The sequence below is a fragment of the Lates calcarifer genome, linkage group LG4, assembly GCF_001640805.2.
Source record: "Lates calcarifer isolate ASB-BC8 linkage group LG4, TLL_Latcal_v3, whole genome shotgun sequence".
NCBI lineage: Eukaryota > Metazoa > Chordata > Actinopteri > Centropomidae > Lates > Lates calcarifer.
The window spans coordinates 17,238,841-17,259,239 of record NC_066836.1 but is presented as its reverse complement, the minus strand read 5'-3'; the positions used below and the strand labels follow the sequence as shown (position 1 = coordinate 17,259,239).

The following is a 20,399-nucleotide window of genomic DNA, read 5'->3' as shown; positions in this document are numbered from 1 at the left end:
GGGCGGGGGAGCTGCCCACAGCCCTCTGCCTCTTTTCAACCCTGCGCCGCCTATATTGTCACTTATAACATATGGGCGTTTAACAAAGAGAGTTATTAAAACATATTTGTATGTTTAGTGTGGATTATATTAGAGGTTTGAGCGGTTGTTTAGATTTTCTTGGCCGAGTTGATATCCCAGCGTAGTGGCTCGCTCCAAGTGCAAGGTCAGCTGACCGAGTTATAAATACCGTGGGGAACATGAGAGCATGTTGTCGCTGTAAACCTGCCACGAAGGGCTGAGGGAAGACTGCCATACTATGTACTAACAATTAAACATATATTGTAATATTACATATTGTAAATTTCCCCATTGTGGGATTAATAAAGGATTATCTTATCTAATCTTATATAATGCTCTTTAGTTTTTGTAGTTTTAACACATATTTATGTCATGTGTCTGCTCGCCCTGAATAATTTGGCCAGGAACCATGCTTCATCTGGTTAAACTGATTGAGAAAACTCTTGGGAGTAGGCTTATATATTGCTGTCTAGACTGGGCACTATATTTATTTGAATAACCTATTTCTGTCAGTTCTTTAAGTCATTTCTTTAAGTAACTTCAGTAACTCAGTTTACAATGAACATTTGACTGGGCTTCTGGGAAATTCTGCAATATTAATTTACTGTGTGACAATAAGTTATGTGTTAAACATCTCAATGGCCTCGCCTTCATATGGTGACTGCTATGAAGTCTTATTTTTGAAGTCATACATAAGCTATAGAAAGTGGTGTGTGTGTGTGTGTGTGTGTGTGTGTGTGTGTGTGTAAAGTCCTCAACTCTCCAAAAGACTCACTTGCACTCATCTATGTTCCCACCACTTCCTGTCTCAGCTGTGTTTTTTATCTGGGTAACAGACACAATAAGGCTCACAGAAATTCTTAGTACTTACCAGTGTATGAGTCAACAAACCAGGAATTAACGGTTCTTTTAAGAGCAACCACCAAGAAGTTCCTGAATAACTCTGAATTTTGTAAGTAGAATAAACAAAATACTACAGTGATAAGATAATTTAGAACAGGCAGTAATGACAAGTTCCCTTATAACTGACCACTCTCTTTATGACTTGCTCCTGATTAAAAGTGAGTCATCAGCTAAAATGTACAAAGCAATACTAATCATCACCTCTTTGTAATATAGCTGTTACTATTTTTGCCCCTTTTCAAGTAAAGTAGTATGTTCCTCATTAGCTCCTTGGAAACTGCTTAGGATTTCCTCTGGCTTATGTAAGATGTTACCTTAATCTGTTCTGTGCCCTGGTCATATGTAGGCTACAGAGCATCAGCTCCATTGCACAGGCTTTTTCTTTAGCTTTGTGCATGTGATCATACTGTATCTAACAAATTGTCGAATATTTCTCATTATTATTATGCTTTCTATTACTTTTATGAATAAAAGATGATACTTTATGAATTAAATTATCTTTAAGTTGAATGATGGCACATGGACTATGATCATTTCCTCTACTTCCCTTGTTCAGTTAAATCTAAACTTGAAAAACAAAAGGGGTGTCTGTTTTTCAGGTTGTTCATAATAATATAGAATTACCCTCTGATGGCGTCACCTTTCACTCTCACCAGTGATCTGCAGCGAGGCTTTGCTGAACAAACATTTCAAGCAAGTTAGAGTGGGAGGGAAAAATAACAGAACTACAGTAATGGAGAGCTAAAGCTAGTAAACGGTGACTTTACTGAGGACAGCATTCATCGCAGAACTATAACATTTAGATGTAATCATAGACAGTGGACTTGATGCAGCATTTTCTCCACTTTTATATGCATGCATTTGGTCAAAATGATCTTATCTGCATTATTGACAGCAGTTTTGTGCATACACGATATAAAATGCTCATTGTTTTTAACCATTAATACACCAGCATCCTATAAATTTTAATGAAAATCTTAATCTTGCAAAACATATCTTCAGGGTCAGGAGCTGGCAGTTTACAAAGTAGCACATTATATTAATAGGTCATATTTAACAACATTAAAAACAAGTGACAGTTTAAAAAAAATCATATTACTGCTGAAAGAATCAGCCTTCCTCCCACCCACACAGAACGACTAAGTTTCTTGTCACTATCCTTATATGTTGCAGAAAAGATCAACTTTCAAACTCAATCTTTCTCCATGAAATGAATGTGCAGTGCAGCTAAACAGGTCTGAATTACAGCTGTTCAGGTGGCTATGGCAACAAAGCGGGTCTATTTCTAGTTAATGTTTTCACTCTAGATGTTTTTCCCCTGCGGTTATCTTTAGTGGCCCAAGTTTCTGTGGGTTGTTCATCTTCACATCCTTTGAAAGAAGCAAAATTTTCTGGTGTGAATGAGAGGAGGCAGAACATGTTCAGTCAGTAGGAGAGCCTTGCCAGAAAATAAACATCTGGTTTTCTGGTGTAGTTGTTTGTTCGCAGACAAGAGGATGCATAAGTTTGATTAGTCAGCCTTTCCCTTCCTTATATCAGTGCAGCATCTTTACCTTCATGTTAGGGTTTTTGCTGCAGTGCAAGAACAGATAAGCTGGTGCAGATGTGAAATGCACAAACTGCTGTGTGTTGTAGATATCTATACATTTGAGAGTCTAATCACTCACACAATCATCACTGCTTCAATATAGTGCTTTTGGTTTGTTTTGCAGAACGAATGTCTGCCAGTCTGGGTTTTTTTTTTTTTTTCTTGCAAAGAGATTCTGATTTTGGTACTCAGGAGAGAAATTGTCACCACAATCTGCTGAAAGAAGAAAAATATGTCTGTTAGTGCTGCTGGCCTGGTGAAAGTGTTCATTTGAAATCAAGTAGAGGTATTGTTCCTACCAGACGCAGATTTAGAAAGAGTGGTCAAAATTTAAGCAACAACTTAGTTCACAGTGTGGGCCAAGTTTGAAACATACTGAATCTTATGTTTCCCATAATGCAACTTGATAGTGTCTTTTGGTGTGTCTGTACTGAGAAGTTGGAAGTTCCAACTACCCGATCAGAAATTTCAACTGGAACACCCGCTGGAGTTGGATTTCCAACTCGGAAAATCAGGAGAACTTCACCAACCTCAAAATCCAAGATGGCTGCTCTGCACGTCAACAGTAGTGACAGCTGTAGTGATATACTGTTAATTTGCACTTCTAAGTCAGTCACACACACAGTACTGTCCAACCTCTGTCTGTGCATATTTTGCCACAGTGTTTGTATGTGCAAAATATTGTGTAATGCCTTGTTATCAACTGGCATGCTAACAATGGCTAACCTGGCTAGAACAAATTAACATTCCCTACAACCTTGTGTAATATATAAACATCCAACTTCTTGTGCTGGTGTAACATCATTCCCAGCTCTGACTTCCAAACTTTGAGGTAAATTTCATTGGAGCCTTCCCGTTTGGGTGAATGACCACATCTTTTTCCTCACTCTCACTTTGTAACACAGACCTCCTGTCATATATTTGTAGTTCCATCTGAGATAATCCTGATGAAACCACTAGCTCATCAGCAGGGTTATTTTCCAAAACTTTTAAAAGGTTCCTTTAGAGCCACAGAAAACATTATACATATATACATTATTCAACTGTTTTTACTGACTGAGTAGCCAACAATGACTAGTAAACTGAATTCAGAGATATCAGTGAGATGACCCTTTAAAAAGACAAAAAACCCCACAAAAGCTGGAGAGAGATCAAGAAAGAAATGTGTTATTTGTTTCTGATTATGTTTGTCTGTTCTCCATAAATCAAACAGACGTCCTCTCTCATTTTCTGCAAGGCTCGTTTGAAGAATGCACGCCATGAAAACAGCCCTCCATGGGGTTTGCCAGCCAACCCTGGAACATATTTGTTACCGTTCCCCCTCTCTCCTGCTCGGCCGGTTAAAGAGGCTGTGCTATGTGTTAACAAGCGCTCCCCCACCCCTTCTCATGAACTCTCCTGACCTGGGGCCTAGACTCAGACGGATATCAATGTGCCTGTCCCAAAACATGACCCAGGCACATGGTTGCCTGACAGGGATCAAAGGTCACGTCAGTAAAAATATGACTCTAAAACATGTTGCCTGAGGGGGAGAGAGGGAGGCATTCGTTTTTCTGTTGAGCCAAGAGCATACACTTGAATTTGGGGAGCAGCTTGCACAAGAGAAAAAATATCTTGCAAGATCTGTGTTTGCAAGATATTGAGACTGATGCTAACTACATACCACAAAATTGCCACGGAAACCCAAAAAATGTTATGTAAAGTTTGTTTATGGTCAAAATGCAAAAGAGTAAAAAGAAGTTGCATAAAAACACCAGACTTGTTTATTTATAGTACAAAACTCAGTGTCATTTTTCAGCAGCTGTAAATTGCACATAAACCTTGAAACACTGAATCTGGAAAGTCCATGTGAGGTAAACATAGTGAACTTTGAACTCCTTTCATGCAGCACGCCTGGAACTTAGTGAGAACTATATATTTAAACTGCAGGTGGTATGCGGTCTTTGCATAATAATCGCTGAACCTCAGGTGACCCGTGATGCATCAAGCATATTGTGGGACTGAACTGCCAGTAATGTGTTGTCCTGTACAGATAAGAAGAGGTCGGCTGTTTGAAGCACAGAGGATATTTCACCATAAGTGTGAAAAACCTGAAGTGTGAGTGATGGTTGTGTGTCTCTCTGACTAGAAACTATTTTTGTTCTCAGGTCCTGATCTCAGTGAGAGTAGCTGATTAAGTAAAAAAGTGTGAATGACCTCATATGAAACACAACATGAGACACTGTAGAGCTGAAGAATGAGTCAGTTAAACAATTTTGATTGTTGATTATTTCAATTTTTCCCAATAAAAATATACAAAATATACCATAGCTTCTTAACTGTGAAGATTTGTGATAGCATTTTAACTGTTTATGAGACACAATAAGCTAATTGAAAATGTTAACTCTCATTAACTTGGTCTTTATAGGCAGTTGTAACAGGGCATGATGTGAGATGACTACCATTACACCTGATGACATTTAGGTCTAAAAGGGAACATTTCAGTTAGGTCAACAGTCACTATGAATTAAGAACAGGCAGCACTGAGATGCGTATATTTCTGAACCACCTGTGGCAACATGAGGATTTTATGTTTTAAAATGTCAGGTCAAGCATTAGGAAACTAACTCTAAAGTCTGTCAATATTTCATCTGCCTTATCTCCTGATGTTGTGGTATAGTAGGACTAAAGATAAGTTTCATATCAGTACAAAGAAAAGCACAGTTTGCTCCTTCATCATCAAACAGGAACCCTGCTCTTCATTACTTTCATATCTGTGGTTTCTACAGCCTGGTTCAGCACCAGAGAAGGGGACTGTTTTATAGTTTTAAAGCAGCCCGTCGAGTTTCCTTGCAGCACTTGAAATATAAAATTAGAAATTCTGTCTGTGTGCTCTGACTTTGTATTGGTGTTGGTTTTGTGTATGTACGTAATTACTAAAAAAGCCCACCTCATCTTATTTTTGTCAACACTGGAGCTTTTGTTTTTGTTACAGGTGCCCAGAGAATTTGAGAGTTTGGAAGGAATTCAGAGCATTGCTGTTCCATCCTGGTTCGACCGAGCACGAAATTAATAACAGCAATGAAGTAAAAAGAGATGAGACTCAAAGATGAGTGAATCAAACAAGGTAATGAAAAATATCAATTCATTAATATTAAAAACATTAATTTAGATTCAACATTTCCACTGTGCAACTAGCTCCAGAGAGTGTTTCCTGGGGGGAAAAGAACAGGTCAGTTTGCAACCTCCCTCAACACTGACCATATTTAAAAATCACAATATTTGGATCATCTCGTTGCTTTCGGGTCATCTGAGGGACTCGTGTCCTCGTGGTCCATTTCCTCGTGGTCTAACTTCGACTAAAATGCTTAGAGGGGATACATGAATGGTGGCTTTGTTGCACCAAACCAAAGAATGCATCCTCAGTTGTAAGTGGCTAAATGGATTGTACATGCAGAGGAAAGGTTGGCTCTGAGGACCACTCTGTGCATTAAGTTGTACAAGAAAGCAATGTGTCACCATCTGTGGGCTTGTCAGGACAACACTCGCCTCTCAGTAGGAGTTAATTGGAAAGTATATTAATATTAAAGAGCAGAAGAAGATTTGACACCAGTCTAATAATATCAGCTGCCTGTTTCTTTTATTCTTGCATATTTTTTTGTCCTTCTGTAGTATTTCATTCATTTAAATCTTTTAATTTTGTTTTCAGTACGTGTTGTGTAAATGAAGCTTACACCAAGGGTGGAAAAGTTTTGATGTTGATCAGCAGCCAGGTCATACTGAAAGAACAAAACATCCTCACTGAATGGAGAGTTGAGCATAGTCTACCTTGACTATATGGAATGTGGGGCAATAAACGTACAGAGTCAATATAAATACGTCTTGCAACACTCCACTATCAGTGGAAAAGTACCAGAGTTTGCTGTGTCGCCATGGTGGATTCCTCTGTTGTTTTACAGCAAAGCCTCAGGGAGGAGGATAGGGGATGGGCAGAGCAGCACAGAAACAAGAGGTGTGGTGTGTGCATGTGTGTGTGTGTGAGAGAGAGAGAAAGAGAGAGAGCGAGTGAGGGAAGTTAAAGATGTTATCCTGGGTGCCGCTCGAGTGGTTTGGCTTTGGAAATTTACCTTCACAATGGGAAAATCTGGACGTGGAAAATGAATGAGAGATGTTGTCTCTCACCTCATCAACAGAGGAAGTGTCTATAAACACCTTGTTGCTGAAAAAGTGTGGGTGTGTGTGTGTGTGTGTGTGTGTGTGTGTGTGTGTGTGCTCTGAAATAAACATATGGATCAGGTTGTCATATGCAGTCATGAAACATTTTTAATTTGTTATGTGCAGGTCTAATATTTATTAATGCTATAATATCAGTGCATACCATCTCACTTTTGGTGATAAAAGACCATCTAAGGCCATTTAAGACCATCACCCTTAAGTGATATGGGGCCAAATTTTCTTTTCTGAGAGCACATTTGAGAAGCACAGATGACAACTGAATTAAAGTTACTTTTTTGCTTATATTTACAGTATATTTGTGGAATGTGATGCCCTTGTTTAGGTTAAGCTACTGTACATTCATGTTTGGCATTATGTAACAAAAAATTGCATTTTACACATGAATAATCTTTAATTAGTTCTTGATTAACCATGCTGAAATTCAGAAATGCTGTTGTTCAGAAACAATTAATAATGTTGAAAGGCACTGAAAATGGCATTAATCATAGAGCGCAGCATGTAATTGATGTTAAGAGTGTCACAGGTCAAAAGGAGAGCTTAAAAATGATCCAGTGAGGCCATAGTCTGTGGGATTTTATTAGACTGTACTGTTTAAGCTGTACCTTTAATACCTTTAATAATATAATTTGATCCAGAACGAGCAACAAGAGTTGAGTCCCCTCCTCTCTGACAGAAGAAAAAAGTTAACGTTATAAGCTTCACAAAGGAAGGATTATGTTCCGTGCGAGATATTGTTGAGATGTTTTTGTTGTGCCCGCTCCCTGAGCAGTTCAACAGAGTGCAAATGAACACTCCCTATGTTGTGTGTAACTGTAGTCATGTGCCCTCCTTTGAGACAAACAGTTATAGCTGCACAGTGATTCATTAATATAAAATATTTACACCCATTCGCTTTTTAAAATTTTCCCCTGCAGTTTTGATGTCATGGACTAAGTGCAATAGCAACATTTAAATGTTTTTATGTCATTTTTTATTCTTATTATTATTTTGTAACATTATTTTTACATATTTGAGGTAATGATGAGTGAGAAATTGCTCATTGTTCCTTTGAGGTTAGGAGATAAGGCTCATGAACAGAGCAGGGAGCTAATACTATTACTAGTCTGGCTGCCAGCTGCACTGAGGGACTTGTCATATGACCAGCTCACTGATCGGCAGCTAATCCGGAAGTGACGTGTGAATTAAATAAGTCACTGACCTCTGAAGAAGGCAGAGGTTCATCTTGTCCCATGTTGGTGAGTCTGGGAAAAAAAATACTGTCTTTCATAGCAGATGATCTAAGAGGAGCTGGCAGCGGGAGGATTTGACCGAAGATGCCAGAGGTCTGCATACCAAAGAGGAGGGAAGCTGGGAACACCGAGCTTTGAGGATGAGAGAACATTATTGGTAGATTCACTGGGGTTACACAACAGGTATTCCAACAGCCATTTTTATTTTTATTGTCAAAGACCAACAATACTGAGCCTTGTTTTTAAGGCGCTGTATGAAAATGATCAAGGTGACCCTCACCATAATGTCTCATAATAAAACACTACTGAACTGAAAAAAGCTTTGTCATAAAAGTGCACAATTTTTATTTAACAGTGTACAAAACAATAATATAGTGATGGCATAAGAGTTTTCACAAAGCCACTTAATCACAAACTGGAAGTGAAATTAGCAAATGTCAGAATTATGATAACAAAATGTGCTGTTTTCTGAATATTGTAGCCAATTTAAAAAAAAAAAAAAAACATATATAACTTCATAATAGTTTTGCTTCCCAGAAAAAAATAAAGTTGGGTGCTACAGCTAAATAGAGACAAATGACACAATAACAATCAATCACTGAACAACTCTTCTGTCAAAGTTGTTAGACAACCCTCACCTCAGAAAAAGAAAAGTACGCAACACTCACTCTTATTTGGTACATTCACTCCCTATTTTCTAAAGCCCCCCCATGCCTCCTAATAATATTTATACAGTCTCTAATGTAAAGTAAAACATATATAACACATACAGGATAATGTGCTACCTCTAAAAAAAATTGCACAGGTGATATATACGTTTACAAGGAAGAGGTAATTACAACAACTGCAACCACAGAGTGGTGATCAGCTTTTGTTTTGAAATGCTCAGAAGAGGACAGTAACACAATCGAATTACACAGTAACCATAGTAATAGTTCCCCCTGTGCCTCTTGTGTATGACGTACGACTTTTCCACTTTTTTCTCTTACTGACAACATCCTCCATGCTCTTGTTTTCTTTGAAAATCATTCTCAGGTTCAACTGCCTGCTGGTAACCAGGAGGAAAGCATTCCATGCATATTCATGCCACAGATCTGCCCTCGACCTTAAGCATGAGTTTGCATTGCATGAAACATACAACATCACTCCATGCTGGTCATGTGCAACCAAGCCAGTGACAGTCATTGGATGTTTCCAGGAGATCAGCCCAGCAACATGCTAATGGTGGACAAGTGCATCATTAGGACTGTCTCTTAGTTACCCCTGTTGATGTCTATCACTGTGTAACCTGAGTGTTGGGTACAGATATGATTCACTGACCCCGGCTGGCGCAAAAATGATCTACTGCTTTTGTGATGAGGTGAAATGAGTTATTTTCCTAAATATAAATCAAAAATGTCCACAGTTTTTGAGTCTGAGTTTCTAGATTCCTTGTTTTTCCCTCTCACTGCTCTGCCAACACCTAAGAGAAGAACAGCGGAGCCTTAACAGACAAGTCAGTGCATCATCCTTTCACTAAACCATGTTTGGAATATGAGTGTTTTTCGGTTTTCAACCTTTTCAGTGTCTACAATAACTCATGATTTATTACATGTTCTAAAAGGGAAACATCTGCCCCCGAAAAACAGGTGAGGGAACAAACAGTGCAATGCTCATTCTGCAGTGGAGGCATCTGAAAACCAGGTTAATGTGTAACCTGTGTTAATGTCAGACAGATGGGTAAATTTTAAGTGCTGCTCAGAAAATATGATATCAGCCAGCAATGCCTGTCTGCCTCTCTCTGCAAGCTGCAGGGTTGTGTGGGAGATTCACATGGCTTTTTTTTCAGTTAAAATATATGTGCTGGTATAGTTTCAAGAATGCAAGAGAAACACAGAAAAAAGGGAGTGTCACTTCCAGAGCAGATGTTATGCTCTTTATCATTCACACTGCACTAAAGCTTTTGATGTTGTAGTACTCAGATTCCTACATACAAACCAAATTCCATTGTGTTTTCAGTGTCCAACTTGTTTTGAGGAAACAGACAGCAAAGTATATACTTGATTGATCAATAAATGGTCTATCAGCTTATTATGGTCCTAAAAGTAAGTAGATGAGAAGATTGGTATCATGTTTGTTTGGTAAATATCAGGCAACAGCCAGCAAGCTTTTAGTTTAGCTGAGCATTTAAACTGGAATCAGCTAAATGTATTAATAATCTGTACAAAATTAAATACAATATGTAGCAGGTGCCAGCGAGCAGCAGCCTGTTAGCTTAGCTTAGCTAATAAAGACTGGAAATGGGTTACCTTGGCTCATTCTAAAGGCTAATGGCAAATTATAATTTTTACACTTGAGCTTTTCTAGGGAATAAAATGAGATAGAATATGTAATAAATATTATTTATTGGAAAAACATGACAGTGGTATCTTTTCATCTAACTTGAGGTTCACTTCAACTCAAAATACTTTTTAAATTTTAGTGTTTAATTTATTACCATCATTAACACAATATTTCAGCAAACTGGGTCCAGCATGGAAGTTATTTTGCAGCGATGTGATGAATCCACCGTTTCTGAAAGCCAAAGCAACAATCATGTCAGCATGATTTGCATCTCATGATAAAAATCTAAGTGAGGTTCAGAAGATCGAGGGAAATCTGAAAAGGGTGAAACCATGGATAACAGCACAGCACTTTGAGAAATTGGATATCTCAGCAACCAAAAACCTCAATGAAGCAAAACCTGACCAAAAAAATTCAGCTTGTGCAGCATGCAGGCTCTGGTCCAATGTTGTGGATTGGGAAGCATGGCCCATTAAGTTATTGTTTAATCTGCTGTTTATGTCAAATCTTTAACAGACGGAATTTTAAATCAATTACATTTCTATCAGATTACCAAATATTTATTTTTGCATCAGTGCTGTCTGGCAGTGAGGTAGCCTGACCTTGTGTGGCCTGACTTTTTGTTCTGTTCATTCTGTCCAAACTGGTTCCTGCACACGCTGACATATAAACAAAGCAATGACTCTATTTTTCTGTCTCTGTGAAGTAACAGTATCACTTTTATTGTTGTGGTCACAAGAATTAAAAGAATTTTAATCTGTTGCTCTGTTATCTGCTGCCACTGTGCCTTTTCTGTATGCAGCAGTTTGTATTGTGCTATAAACAAGCTTTTTATGTACCCGTAATAACCCTCTGCTCAGAAGCTGTCATGTCTCTGAATGATATGCACTCTGTTTACCTTGTGTCAACTATTGCTCACATTCCCACCATTCAAGGTCAGCCCATACACTGAGGTGGTAAATCCAGTTTGAGGAGTGTGACCTGAAACCTGATACTGTGTGCGACGTGCAGCAGGGAAGAGTTGAATGGAAGATCTCTTTATTTACCACAGAGATATTTATTGAGTTGGATATTATAGGTATGATTTGAGAGGCCGTGTTGTGTTTGTATTGTCTCTCTTGCACATACTCTTGCACTACTACAATTAAAAAGTATATTGTTTTCATTGTTTTCGTTTTAATAGTTTGGTGGATTTTAAAAAAAAAGAAACCAGTCGTGTTAGTGCAGCCTCGTCACAAGTGTACCTTTTACACAGGGGTCAAAGGATAGAATTCCAGGTCATCTCTTTGGTTTCACAAGACTCGCCAAGGCACAACCACAAGTGTAACCCGAGCTAGAGGTAAACAACTGCTCCGCACAGGAGCAATGGGGAGGTGTGAAAGGGGTGCGGGGTGGTGGCGGGGAGGGTGGAGGGCACCGTGCCTGAGACAAATCATCTGGGTTATTTGGGTACCAGCCATTTCGCAGGAGAGTCCGCTGTCTCAGGCCCTGCATTTGACACCTGCAGGTGACAGATTTCCAGGACTAGCCAGTGTCCGCTGCCTGGATCAGTTTGCTTCAAGGTGCGATAACACTGACAAGAGACAAGGAGGAGGAAACATAATAACATCACACGTCTGCAAGACACAGGCCCCTGGCTGTAATCCACACTGTTCACTGCTGTATCCAATGGTCAGTTACAAAACGAATGTGGGCATCAGGGAAGCTAAAATATTCTGGTATTCATCATGTATTTCCTCACTGTAAATATTGATTAAATATGTAGGAGTCTATTTCAAAAGCATTGTTTTCTTACAGTGATGCTGGGTAACGCTGAATACAATGTAATTACATAGCCTCATCTTTTCCTCAGGTGAGAGTGCAGTCTCTACCTGTACACAACAGTCTCATCATAGCTGAACTTTTGCTGGGAATCTTCATTCCAGGGTCCAGTCTTGATCTACGTCCTGTGAAACCTGTGAGAGTTGATGATCCTCATACAGGTCAAACAGTTCACACACAGGAGATCCGGGTGGATTGAGAGATCACATTCCTCTGCCAGGACGCAGGAGAGGATGGAAACCATCATATATAGCCCTGCTTTGTTTGAGCAATGAGGTGAAAACACACTTTAACTACACTGGCACTTAAACTCACTCCAAGAAAATAATTTCAGTATTGCTTGCTACAGAGGTGTGGAGAGAGAGTGATGAAGTGGTGAGGTAAGAAAAGGTTAAAAACAAGTCAGAGGCATTTAGGGAGTCAGAATCAGGGAAAAAATAAACTTTTACAAGACTTCCCCAGAGACTAGCGTGACCAGAGTCAAAACATACTACATATGCAGATCCAGTTTTTATCTGACAAAAGATCTGCTAAATCATTTGTCTCACAGCTGGGATGGTTCATTCTGACTGTGGTGGGAGATTTACAAGAAAACATCCCTGACCGCAATGTTCAGTACAGCCATTTCAGTACATTTATGGTGCAGTTTATAGCTCAGAATGCAGTGAAAGTGAATATGACACAGTAGTTAAAATGGTTTGATCATTGTCAGGACTGTAAGAACACCAGCTACCTGCATATTTGCTCTGACAACATTTTCAGAGGTCTCCACTGATGCAAGCTGTGGTGTGTGAAGTGCAGAGTACTTGAAGGTACATGAAGGGATCACAGCAGATGTCAGGTAGGCACAGGTACGACAGCCTTAAATCTTGTTTTTTCGCTCACTTTTAATTGAGACACCAGTGGAATGACCCTTAAAATTCACTTGAAAATCACAGCCATCAGAGAGAAGGCATCAATTGTTGCCCTTTTGGCAACATTTATATTAATAGAGAGCATTTTCCCAATAAATGGTCCTCATTACTCAGACAATAGAGGTGGTTACTTCACTGTTACCCTGAGCTCTTCATCTGCCTTAAGAGAGGCAAATCTACAAACATCATATGAATTGCTACATTATAATAAGCAACCAATAACTGAACAAACACTGCTCTCTGGGAAGGCACAGGCAAAGCAATGAATTTCCCAATTTTATCCCTAATGCCCAAAGTAATATTAAAGTTATGGTCACAGGAGCTGTGGTGTGAATGGATGTTAAGCTGCCTGGGGAGGGATCTTATGACTGCATTTTAAGTGCCTGACGTAGACCACCTCCTCTGTTCAGTGATGGTCATTCCAGTTTGACGTCAATGGCTTCTTTCAAACCATGGGCCTTCTCTGGGCAAAATGTGAGCGCTGCTGTCCTCAAATGATCCTCTCTTGTTCGTCACATGTAGGTGGACCGCTGAGTCCTGACCTGACCCCAACCAGTCACATGATAGCTGGATAGGTCAACGACTCACATGGGACCTCAACGACGCTCAATGTGTTAATGACCCCACTGGAGGTCAAATACCTGGGACCATACCAGATATTGAGAGCTGAAGGAGCCTTTTCAGATTACAGGTGAAAGAACCTGAGGCAAGTTCAGTTGCCCTCAAGTAGCACTCAGACATATCCTGATATGGATGCCTGAAAATCTTCACAGATTCCCTCACTTATGCTTTGTCTGATGGTTTGTGTGTGTGGTTTGAATGACAGTTAACTGAACTTTGCACCTACTTCCCAGCGACATTTAACAGTAGCCACACTCAGCATTTGGCATCATAACATCAATGAATGATAAACAGTGGCATGACTGGTCCTTTAACAAATCAGTATTAGGTCACAGAAATTTGTGGTACTTTTGTTGTTTCTTTCTATTTGTCGTTGAGGAAACTTTCAAGTTCTCCAATGTCACACACACTCCCTGACTCATTCACTTACAACAGAGGCCAATACAAGTTCACAATAAAACTTTATGACAAGAGTTGAAATCTTGGGAGGAGGTCGCGTAGATCAAACTTTATTACAGTTTGTGACCATGGTTAACGAACTGCCAGCAGTCAACGTTTCCCACAAACTTATCCAAGTGGTTTAAGTCGCCAAACCTTAACCATGAAACTGTCAGATCCAGAAATGCTGATATGGTTTGTTTGTTTCTGTAACATTTTTGTACGGAGGGCCAAAGTGTTCAGCACTTTCTGAGATAAAGACAGACAGAATATTCAATATAATAGTGAAACTTAAATGAATATATATAAAACTGAGCACAGTATTATGCAATGTTACTTTACCCAAATATGTTAAATATGTTAACCATAAAAATCTTGATAATCCTGTCGTCACTTCAAGTGGATATTTTACTGCAAATATTTTGGAGAGAAATTAATAGCTTGTCTGTGAACATTTTACTTCTGTGTTCAGTATCAGCAAATACAAGCCAAACAACATGTCCTCATTACATTAACAAAAAAAAAAAACACAATTTCTTTGTAATTAGTTCCTTAAAAAAGGGATTTTTCAGACCGTCTTAAATTTAATACTGAACCCTCCAGTGCGTCTCCATAGTTTCTGAAGTCACAAGCAAACAACTTACACTGTCATTTAGCTTTGTGGACTTGTTGCTCCACTACGTGTTTTTGGTCTAACATATCAATGAATATATTGCCTCCTCATTTGAAATCGTTAATGTGCATGATATCCTTTATTATTTTTCCTAAAAGGTGAAAAACTAAATATTTTTGGGGAACATTTCTGAGTTGTTTTATCACAGGGGGACTCCTGCATGAAAAGTTATTGAACTGACTCCACAAACTGTGAACATTTATCAAAGACGCCTTTATTCATGTGTATGTTTCCAGAGAGAAATCCAGATGGCATTTGGATGTTAGAGGACCAGAGGATGGATGTGCTGCAAGTATTTAGAGTGTGGGAGTCGAGACCATCAACTCTCAACAGGCTCACAGATTTTTATTAATCACCCCTCAGAGGGAGCCATTGGCTTTGTATCCCCAAATGGCTGCCGGTATTGCTTTGCACAAGTTCTATCCCCAACCAGCCAGCGTGTCATGCTGCGTGTGTGTGGTCTCTTAATGTGATATCTCCACTGGCTCTGCAAAATCAGCGTGATGCACTGCCAGCACAGCAGCAACCACTTTTGATTTTTCCATAGAAGGATGAATCACTCTTGAATGAACACTTAGTGACCCATGGTTTAAAGGCCAAGATTACCCCTAGCAACCGCTGCTCTCTGGGGTTCATAATCGATGGTGACAGCTGAACACCCTGCTGTCTACCTGAGCTCTCTCCGCTGGTCATCCTATCTAAGACACAGCAAGGCCCTCCTTGCAGTCAGGGTTCACAAAGTCATTACGCTATGATGCAGCCTGACAAAAATTTATCTTTAGGCTACAGTTTTCTGGTAGCATCTAACATGCGTTGCATGTCTGATGGATCTCTGTCTCTGCATGAGTTTCTCTTGATGCTCACAGAGCATTTGAAAAGCATGTAATTATCTACTTACAGATTTAAATAAATTTGTTTTTTTTTTCTTGGATATACTTCACCAAAGTGCATTCGAATAAACAAAACTGTTTTGTAATTATTTTGTCTTCCACTGAGGAAAAGACAGGATTTTTAAATTCAGTCAAAAACTGGTGTTGGAGAAGTCTAAACAGGATCTGAATTAATGGTCCCAACTTTAGCTGGTAGATTCCTGCCAAGATAAACATCTTGCCTTGATTTTTGTTTCTTTTTCAAACAGTATTTGTATCACATTTTTTTAAGAATTGGATAAATGCATTTCATCCTCTATCAGGAATAAACCCAAAAACAACAACAACAACAAAAAAAAAACAACACATATCTGAGGAGACAAAAGGCAGATGCAGGATTGGAATAGCTGAATCATTTTGTCCTATCATTGCTCTGCCAATATTTACAGAGTTGTTTATTGGCTATTAAATTTTGTACCATGGTACTGAACCAGTACCAGATGGAGCAGTGTTCTTGTAGTACCTTTAAACTTTAAACCTATTGTGTGTGTGCTCTAATTTAGGGACTGGGCCTGTGTTATATTCCCTCTACGATGTGATGAAATTAATGTTGGAAAAGTTCAATGAAACATGAACAAATAAATGAAAGTGGCTTCAATCTTCTAATTTTCCAAAATGCTCTCCTTTGATGATCAAGGTCCCATTCCTGGATTTTTTTAAAGCTGTCCTCTGTAGTCTTTGGGCAGCTCACCTCAAAGATACACTGAGTACTTCCTGAATGTATATACCAAATGTCTTCCTGAGGGATTCTTACTCCTTGGGGGGAATCACATCAAAGCATCAGATACAGATAGTTCATTTTGGGCAATTTCAGACTGAAATAACATCAGCAGTGCGCTCGTGGCTTCCTGTTGTCATCTTCCTGTACTTTTCTGTCCTCTGTGTGACATTCACATGTTATTTGTAAATTGAATTAGAAGGGAACACTGCGTACATGCTGTGCCCTGCTTGACTCTAGATGTTATGAGCTTCCCATGACTACTTAAGAACTAATTGATGGTTTTGTCTGTAGTGTTTTTCTTATTAGCAGCAGCCCGTGTGTTCACAGAAAACCATCAGCTGTCTTTTTTTGTTGTTGTTGTTGCTGCTGCATAACTCAACAGGAAGGATTGATTTAGACACTTATTTAAGCCATTAAACATTCAGTATTAGCTAGCCTTTACTGTGAAATTTGTTTAATCTCCCGTGGAATGAATCCTATTATCTGTATTTGGCAACTCCTCGCCTATCACTCACTGAAGAGAACATGACTGTTTGACCTTTGAGTGAGAACACAGAAATTTCACTGTTGTAGTTTTTGAACAAACTTATAAGTGTTGTGCTCAATGAGAACAATGGAAACTGCAGTTTGTTTCTTTCTTTTTAACGAATCTACTATATCTTCATTTATCGTATCGTCATTTTCCTACAAACAAATTATTACTTCAACACCATAAACCATGATAAATGTGACTGCCCTGAAACTTATAATTATTACTGGTGCATTAAAATGTAAGCAGCATTTTAATGTGGTGGCTGGTTGAGGTAGAGCTGACTAGCTGTTTTATACACTGCTGGGTAGTTTAAATCACCATATGACAATGCACATAGGTTTTTAAAATCAAAATATGCAAAATAATCAATAACTACAGCTGTCACATAAAGGCAGTAGAGTAAAAAGTAAATTATTTTACATAGGGTAGCGTGGTATTAAATAGTATAAAATCTAAATACTCAAGTAAAGTACAAGCACTGTGGAACTGTATTTTCACTGATTCTGGGGATGAGCCATTAACATCTGTACCACAGCTGGTACAGTGAAGGTTCATTGTCCTTTTTGCAGCTGACTGGATAACACAGATCTCATCACATGGAGTAAACCTGGTCAAGGTGCAGGGAAAGGTAACTTAGGTAATAGTACCACTGATGGTGAACTATCACCCTCATCTTTTTCTCTCAAGAGTCCCTTTATGTTTCAAGACAGAATGACATTGGAAGTTGCCAGAGGCAGAGCGAACTTCTTAAACTGTCAAATATATTTGTTAAAACTCAACAAGTGGTGAAACTCAAATTCTTTGACCGGGTAGAATTAATTAGATTCAGACTCCTGAAACAAAGGAATCCTTTATATCTGGATTATTATATAATCCACTAATATAGTACCTTTTAATGTGAGTGCTCCAGCACTGGAGTCTGGTGTGTGTCTGTAGGGAGTGTTGAGGCATGTGTAACATGCTTACAGGACACATATGCACATAACTCTCGGATAGCAGAGGGTTGCTGTGCCATAGGTCAGGCCAAACCACTGCACGTATCATATACTCTGTTGTTTGGTAACCAGTTCATTCAAAGTATATGAGATCCTCTACTCTTAGACAACCTCAGCTGTGATCTGTTTAGGGTTCTCACTTTGTTTGTTTTTTTTTAATTAATCTAAATTAAATTAAATCATTAAATTAATGAATCATCACTGAGTATATTCTAAAAGAGTTAGATTATTAATGTTAATATGGTTTTCTGATTTTTTTTAGAATTACAGTTTCAAAACCTTGAAGAAAAACAGCTTCTAAAGATAATACTGTTGTTTGCAATTAATATTCCAGTGCTTTATTTCACAAGGCAAAAAGACCACTGACTTTGCAAACTGATAATGAAGAGTTATCTACCAATTGACCAAACGTTTGGCATAAATATCTGGCTGAATACTTATGTATGGGTTAAATAGAATTAAAGGAAGTGTGTTCTTTGTAGTACAGGAGAATAACTAAGTGACACACATGGTTAATTTCCATCCTTACTGGTGCCAGGTATGTCCCACAGACCAAATAAATGAATTGAATGAATGAATGAATTTCAGATGACTGCACAGAGAAAAAAAACTGAAATCTAATTATGAGCCTGTTTTGGAATGCAACTGATATTTATTTATTTATTTATTTATTTTCCTCTTTTCTCCCCAGTTTGAAATGGACATCCCCCTATACTCTTATTCTCGTAACTCCCTCTGTTGGCCTGGTGAAGGTGTGGACAGCCACACTTCCTCCACTACATACAATTGCCAGGCACTTTTCACCAAGAGCTTCATGGGTTTTTTTACTCACTTACAGTCTCCCCAAGTTAGTCATCAGTCAGCTCCTCATGTTTTCAATGGCCCCTGTCTCTTCCAGTCCTCGCTGGCATTTCAGGAAGTATCAGTACATTGAAAACTGCTGCCTGTTGCTGATGAAAACATGGTTGTTGAAAGCAGCCAGAGTGTAAATCAAATCAAAGAGCCAAAGAAATGACCCAGATGACACTGGGCAAGAGGTGGGATACACCCTGGACAGATTGCCAGTCCATTGCAGGGCCCCTATAAAATATGATGTCTTATTATAGATTACATACCTTGCATATCTTGCACACCCACACAGGTATTTTCAGAGTTGTGCAAAGCTATACTGGGATCAATTAAGTTGTAACTTGTTCATGCAACAAAACAAGATATTATCTAATCCCTCAGGACCTCTGGGACTTCAGAATGTAATACTAACACATAAAGGGGTGAATCTGCAAAATTAGTGCTTTGACTTTGGATACTTTTAGTACATTTTGCTGTTAATAGTTATGTACATTTACTCAAATAGAACTTTGACTGTAGGGCTTTTATCTGTATCAGAGTATTTAGATTCCTAAAAGGTATTGTTACTTTCACCTCAGTAAAGTATTGGAGTATTTCTTCCACCACTCCTCCTTTCCCATTTCACATAATCATTTGATTTGGTGTAAACAGAAGACATTAATTAATCATTAATGATCTTTTAAGCAGTTACACGTGAGTTCCACTGTGTATTCTATGTAAATGGAGCCTGCTGCTAAACTAAACTCCATTCACACGAAGATTTTGTTCAAACCTATTTCACTTGTGATCCGTGATGCATTTGGATTGACAACATATGGCTGTCTGGTGGTCTTGCCTCATTTGGGTTGGCAGTACACTTCGTCTTATAACACCTGTTAGGGCATGACAAATTACACAACTCTCAGTTGAGCACCACCCAAAGTCAACTTAAGAGGAGGTTTAATCAGCCACATAGCTGAGAACATGGTGTGCAGGGATTTTAACAGTTTGAAGTTTAATTTGGGACACATATTGTGCCCAAAGCATCACATTATTACTCATAGAGCCCCTCCAGTGGGAGGTGCATGTACATAGAGCAGATGCAATTACAGAATCCCCTGCAGGCTTCCCATCAGATAACATTAAACCTGTGGTTCACACATCATCATAACAGTAATATTCAGAACAAACAAATAAAGTTAAAAAAAAAAATCAGATCTCAAGATTTAGGACACATTCAGTGTATATGGCATAAAACGATAATTGTTAAAAACACCAAATTTGAATAAATAATGTGTTTAATCTGTGACCATTGCCAGCTGTTGTTTGAGGGGGAGAAGAAAACTGTAAAGACTGTGTATCTGGAACAGTGACTTATTTCTGGCTTTCCATGTCTCATGATCAGAACCATGTGTCCGCCACGTGGAGAGTTCGCTGTACTTGTTAAAAGCTCAAGGAGAAGCATTTCAATGGTTCTTTGAGGACATGGAGGGATGAGATGAGATCCACATCATATCAAAGTGTTGTAAGAAATACCATATGCTACCCAAGGATGAAAAAATGTGTGTGATGCTGATAGAGTTGTATTTATGACACAGTTTGAACTGAAA

The 20,399-nt window shown here is 38.8% G+C and overlaps 2 long non-coding RNA genes across 3 annotated transcripts; both read left to right on the top strand.

Annotated features, from left to right (window-relative positions):
* The first annotated feature begins 884 nt into the window (after positions 1 to 884).
* On the top strand, positions 885 to 11,435 carry LOC108883255 (uncharacterized). 2 transcript variants are annotated; one of them, XR_001960908.2, is made up of 4 exons: positions 885 to 1,012; positions 5,526 to 5,657; positions 8,039 to 8,178; positions 9,031 to 11,435. It is a non-coding gene; the product is annotated as an uncharacterized LOC108883255 (long non-coding RNA). The 2 variants fall into 2 exon arrangements; XR_007812923.1 differs by having other exon boundaries at positions 8,036 to 8,178.
* A 739-nt stretch (positions 11,436 to 12,174) lies between these two features.
* LOC127142336 (uncharacterized) lies at positions 12,175 to 16,637 on the top strand. Its single transcript, XR_007812922.1, has 4 exons — positions 12,175 to 12,414; positions 12,901 to 12,989; positions 13,575 to 13,743; positions 15,021 to 16,637. It is a non-coding gene; the product is annotated as an uncharacterized LOC127142336 (long non-coding RNA).
* The last annotated feature ends 3,762 nt before the right edge of the window (positions 16,638 to 20,399 follow it).